Source organism: Lynx rufus, unplaced genomic scaffold (genome assembly GCF_022079265.1).
Source record: "Lynx rufus isolate CCGP_SWC_20201006 ecotype Redwood Valley unplaced genomic scaffold, mLynRuf1.p SCAF_1, whole genome shotgun sequence".
Lineage (NCBI taxonomy): Eukaryota > Metazoa > Chordata > Mammalia > Carnivora > Felidae > Lynx > Lynx rufus.
The window spans coordinates 36961758-36968408 of record NW_025814823.1 but is presented as its reverse complement, the minus strand read 5'-3'; the positions used below and the strand labels follow the sequence as shown (position 1 = coordinate 36968408).

General features: G+C 35.2%; 1 pseudogene; it reads right to left on the bottom strand.

The window, feature by feature from the left end:
* Window positions 1-800: 800 nt before the first annotated feature.
* Window positions 801-1539, bottom strand: LOC124512526 (40S ribosomal protein S6-like; annotated as a pseudogene).
* Between the last annotated feature and the right edge of the window lie 5112 nt (window positions 1540-6651).

Here is a 6651-nt window from a genome sequence, read left to right as displayed (position 1 = left end):
TCAATGCTATCTTTCTCCATGAAACCCTAGAGAAAATACATACAAAGAGCATTCAAAAAGGAAAGGAAAATAGTATTTTACTAATTACAATCGATTTTTATTTTTTATTTTTTTATTTTTTTTTAACGTTTATTTATTTTTGAGACAGAGAGAGACCGAGCATGAACGGGGGAGGGGCAGAGAGAGAGAGACACAGAATCTGAAACAGGCTCCAGGCTCTGAGCTGTCAGCACAGAGCCCGATGCGGGGCTCGAACTCACGGACCGCGAGATCATGACCTGAGCCGAAGTCGGCCGCTTAACTGACTGAGCCACCCAGGCGCCCCTACAACTGCTTTTTAGATTTAGGTTTCAAAATAAAGAATTTTGGTTAACTGAGATGGTATTTCTCATAAGAAAATTAAACCTGAAAGTCTTCAATGTAACCAATGATCTTCCTAATTATCCATATTCCCTCCCTACCTCATTCCCTACCACTACCCTTTCCATGTTTAAAACAATAGTCTTGGATAATAAGATGAGAAAATTTACTTGCTCCTTTAGTATTATAGCTGAATAGGCAACCTGCTCTTAAATATATTGATAAGTAGGGTTTTAGAGCATTTCCAAAGTAGTGATTATCAAACAGGGGTTTTGATATGAAAAGACTATATTAAAAGCCCATATTAAAAGACTTTTGAAGAGTCATGGAATACTGAAAAGTTATTTAAAAATCCAGTTTCAGAGTTTCAACTGACTTTTACATTTTTCTTTTCTTTTTCTTTTTGGATGTCTGATCTTATTTATTACTCTTAGAAAAGCTCATTTTTGACTGGACTTAGGCTCAGAGATAGAATCTCAGAGAGGATAGTCTCTGTCTCTTGGCAGTCTATTTCTGGCATTTTTCTTTGGTCCCCTTCATTGTCTTCACCAAAAGTTTTGCATATTCTGCAGCTTCTTCCTTATTTTTCTTAGTACACTGCTTTTTTTTTTTTTTTTTTTTCAGAACAACACTGATATTTGTGATAGAGGAACAACAAGACACTAAACCTTGGGCATTCTTGTTCTTATCTGCTTTGTTTAGGGGCTCTCTCACAGCATATCAGAAGACATCATCTTCTCTAGAGAGACTGAAAAGTCTGTGGATTCTGCCAGCTCTTTTGGGCCCAGGCAACAAGGCACAGTAGTATCCATGAGTCCAGGAATATCCTTCTCCCCCTTTCTAACAATGACCAAATTGAGAACACTGAGATTGGCATCCACAACCTCATACAGATCTGTGCTTTCTTTCCCCCAGTCCTCCTTAGTCTGTAGCAGGAATGCCCCTTCTCAGCAGCAGGTGGAAAAGACCATGGGTCAAGACTCCCTGCTTCATGTGGAAGCCTTGTTTGCTATTGCCACCACTGGTTCGGACCATGTAACTCTTCCATTCTTCACCCAGAGCAACAGCAGCACCTTCTGTGGCCATATGCTTCTCATAAAAGGTACGGAGTTTGCATTCATCATCCACTTCAATGAGTTTCTGGCAGCCAGCAGCTGGGAAAGAGATGTTCAGCTTCATCCTAAAGCAGTGTACCATCTCCTAGGTGCGATGACAAAGAAGTATCTTTTTTTTAACTAACCCTACCTACACCCAATGTGGGACTTGAACTACAACCCCGAGATCAAGAGGTGCATGCTCTACCTACTGAGCCAGCAAGGTTCCCCTAGCAAATGGTTCTTTTATATTTTTTTCAAACACTTGATCAGCCTAAAATGTTTCATGCTGGTGCCTCTTTCCCAACTGGCTTTCTCCCAACTTTACAAAAGAAAGACCTACATCTCGTGCATCCAGAACCATGCTATGGTGAACTGCTCCAAGTTCTAAGAACCACCAAGGCAGCTGGGGAACAATTCCAAAAGAAGATGCTGATAAAATAAAGAAAATGAATGGAAATGAATGCATTTCCAAAACAGGTAGTTACTGATTATTTGCTTAAAACAAAATGGGGTGGGGGGGGCAGGAAATGCCCTAAATCTATCAACTGGTAAATCATTAAAAATAATTTTTGATGGTAGTTCAGTCTGTGATCCTTAGCAGATAAAGAAGAAATTCAAAGTGACTGTTTTATTCATATCCACTTTTTATGAAGTGCTTTCAATATTTATATTAATAAAAAAGAAAAATAGGATAGAAGTGATACTGAACTATCTCATTCTAATAATATATTATTATTCAGCTAGGGATACATAAATTAACTGAAAAAAAGTCCAACATATCATTTAAATGGATTTTTATTTAAAAAAAATTTTAAGTTTATGTTCTTTTGATTATTTTGAACTTGTAATCAGTGCAATGATAATTCAAGATTTTGACCACTTAAACACTTACTAATCATAAGAAAGACAAATTTAATTTATATACATAGTTTTAATGTGTAAAATATATTAGTGCGATCAATCAAGCATAAATACGTTTAACATTAAGGTAAAATTATGTAAGAGGAGTAAAAATAACATCACAGGGAAAAATAAGTAAAATTTCTGTTAAAGATACTCATGTTTATTTTTTAAACAATATAAGTATTAAATTGCTATTGCATTTATTTTTCATTGGACATTTTTAAAAGGATAATACGATAGTTTTCTTTTTAAATGCCAACATTTGCAACATGCTGAAAGCTGCATCTTTATTATTTTTTTTTAACAAACCAAACATATTAATCCTCATCACCTATTTTACCAATCCTACTACCCACATTCCTTCTGGTAACCATCAGTTTGTTCTCTACTGTTAAAAGTCTGTTTCTTGGTTTGTCTTTTATTTTTTTTTCCTTAGATCATTTGTTTTGTTTCTGAAATTCCACATATGAATGAAATCAAATGGTATTTGTCTTTTTCTGACTTATTTCACTTAATATTATACTCTACAGATACACCCATGTCATTGCAAATGGCAAGTTTTCATTCTTTTTGTGGCTGAATAATATTCCGTTGTATCTGTATATACCACCTCTTTATCCACTCATCAATCAATGAACACGGGCTGCTTCTGTATCTTGGCAATTGTAAATTATGCTGCTATAGACATAGGGATGCATGTATCCCTTTGAATTAGTGTTTTTGTATTCTTTAGGCAAATACCTAGTAATGTGATTGCTGGATCATAAGGTACTTCTATTTTTAACATTTTGTGGAACCTCCATACTGTTTTACAGAGAGTGACTATATCAGTTTGCATTCCCATCAGTTGCCAGATGGTTCCCCTTTCTCCACATTCTCACCAACACCTGTTGTTTCCTGTGTTGTTGATTTTAGCCATTCTGACAGGTTTGTGTTGTGGTTTTGATTTACATTTCCCTGATTTTGAGTGATGATGAGTATCTTTCCATATATCCATTGGTCACCTGGATGTCTTCTTTGGAAAAAAGGGTCCGTTCATTTCTTCTGCCCATTTTTAATTAGACTATTTGTTTTTTGGATGTTGAGTTATATAAGTTATTTATATATTTTGGATACTAACCCTTTATTGGATGTCATTTGCAAGTATCTTCTCCCACTCTATAGGATACCTTTTAGTTTTGTTGATTGTTTCCTTTACTGTGGAGAAGCTTTTTATTTTGATGTAGTCCTAATAGTTTATTTTTGCTTTTATTCTCCTTGTCTCAGGAGACATATCTAGAAAAAAGGTTGCTACAGCTGATGTCAGAGAGATTACTGGCTGTTCTCTCTTCTAGGATTTTTATTGGTTCAGGTCTCACATTTAGGTCTATAATCCATTTTGACTGTTTGTGTACAGTGTAAGAAAGTGGTCCAGTTTCATGCTTCTGCATGTAGCTGTCTAGTTTTCCCAACACCATTTGATGAATAGACTTTTTCCCACTGGATATTATTTCCCTCTTTGAATCGCAAAGATTAATTGGCCTTATAATTATGGGTTTATTTCTGGATTTCCTATTCTGTTTCATTAATCTATGTGTCTATTTTGTACCATATACCAAACTGTTTGGTTGCTACAGCTTTGTAATATAACCTGAAGTCTGCTGCCGGCTTTGCTTTTCTTTTTCAAGGCTGATGCAACTATTCAGGGTCTTTTGTTGTATTTGTACTCAGCTCATACAAATTTTAGGATTATTTGTTCTAGTTCTATGAAAAAATGCTGTTGGTATTTTGATAGGAATTTCATTACATGTGTAAATTGCTTCGGCCAGTGACAGTTACATCTTAAATGGCAACTTAGGTGTGAAAATATGATTTTTCAAAATTTCTTATAAGGGCCACACAAAAATTTTGAGAATTATTAGTCCAAAAAGTAGCAGGCTAAAATTTGGAGAGACAGATTTTCCTTTTTAAATATGAGAATATCTGTATCTAGAGCTCATCTATAGAAACTCTGAGTAATTAACTGTTAGAATTTGTAAGTATTTGTACTCAATAATCAGATCAATATTAAGGGAAGTTTATAGTATTTTTTTAAGTCTGGTGTGATTTTTCAAGTGTTTAACAATAGAGATCATTGCACTAAATAACCACGGAGAGAAAACTTCAACATCCATCAAATATAGGGGAAATTTTAAAGATTTGCAAAGATGAGTCAGCAACTTTCCAGTCATCAATATAGATTAATTTGATGCCTTTTGTACAAACAGCATAAAACAAGTAGGAACACTGTCTCCACACCTCTATTCATCATTGACTATGATCGCTGATTCACAACCTCTCAGTGAATTCATTAAAATTCCTGCTTTGGGGGCACCTGGGTGGCTCAGTCAGTTGAGTGTCTGACTTCAGCTCAGGTAATGATCTCATGGTCTGTGAGTTTGAGCCCCACATTGGGCTCTGTGCTGACAGCCCCGAGACTGGAGTCTGCTTCAGATTCTGTCTCCCTCTCTGCTCCTCCCCCACTCACACTCTGTCTCCCTCTCTCTCTCAAAAATAAACATTAAAAAATTTTTAATTCCTGTTGTTTTTTTTAAAGAGGGAGGTGTTTAAATAATTTTACACTGCTTTACTTTTCTGATCATCTTTACAGAAATAAGAGTATATCTCACCTGCTAGTTTCCTTAGGTAGAGAAGTGGTAAAGACACACTACAATCTGTTAAAGTTCTACCAGAACACATCCTAGAAAATGTAATAATTTGGGTACAGCAATAAAATGTACACATCATGAAGTCATTTACAGAACTGGAGAGATCCTTATTCCAATTCATATAAATAAAATTTCATTTTTCAATTAATTACACATATAATCAAGCACTGGCAAATTAATATTGAGGGGGGAATTAAAATAAAGAGTGGAATGGACTCCTTATACCTAGTCTAAAATATTTACCTTATGATTTTCTAGTTAGCTATTTGAATAAGTATCATTTCCTTAGGCTTAACTCATATCTTTTTTATTTAACACTATTATGTTGTGATGATAAATTTAAAAAGTAGACTTTTTTTTCTTTTGGTTCAAACATGTTCATGAAAAATAATCCATATGGAAAGAATGTCTTGAGCCCACATATATTATGAATAAGCTTTATAAGAATTGTGCCATGAATATTCAATGCCCCTAAATTAGTAAGTTAGCTATTATGAAGTCAAATACTAAAACAAAAGCTGCTGAATGCTGTCAAATTGGTGTCATCAGCTTGAAGGACCAAAATTAACTTATGTATCACACACCTACATTTTTACGTTGTCAAGAAATGACTGAGTATTAACAAAAACACATTTTCATTATGCATATAAGGTAGATCAGAAGTTGATCCTTTGATATTAAGATATTAATGAAGTTATTCTACCTTTGCCTTTGCAAAATTGCTTTGCTAGAAAACTAAATAAGGAAAGAATGTAGATCCCTAGAAAACGGGGGCACTTACTTCTTAAAATTCAACTCTCTTTCAATCAAATGTCAGTATATTCTGACAGTAAAGTTGGGTGGGAGGATCTTTGTTTTTACTTCTCAAAACAATCTCCCTTTGGTTATTCTCTTGGTGCACGCCAATATTGTCATAGTTTATATGCTTCGGGAGCTAAGAGGATCTCATCAGGGGCAATAAATAGCCTTTGAAAGGCAGGCTTCTACTTGGACTGCCTCTCCTAAACTGGAGTTTCTTTTTCTTTCTTTCTCTCTCTCTCTCTCTCTCTCTCTGTCTCTCTCTCTCTCTCTTTTTTTGAGAAAGAGAGAGAGGATGCAAGTGAGCAAGGGGAAGAGAGACAGAAGGAGAGACAGAATCCCACAAGGGGCAGACAGAGAGACAGAGACAGACAGAGAGACAGAGACAGAGAGATGCAGGGCTCAAACTCACCTGACATAGGGCTTGAACTCACGAACCATGACATCATGACCCGATGACAGAAGTCGGATGCTTAACTGACTGAGCCACACAGGCACCCCTCTTTTTCTCTCTTTAAAAAGAAAAAAGTTCATAAATTATTGCCCAACGTTAAAATGCTAATATATTCAAATAACATAAAACATATATTACATATAACATTATGGTAAGAAACAGAAATTTTTTAAAAGAAAAATAAACAATCTTCTAGAAATATACTTCATTGTAGCAAAGAGTTAAACATTATTTACAATTCCCTAAATTCTAGAATGTCCTTAATTTGAATAATGTTTGATTTCTTGCTCCCATCAAAGTGAGTTTTTTCAAGCTTCACAACTGCCCTTCCCTTCCTTCTCTGGGAGGGAGC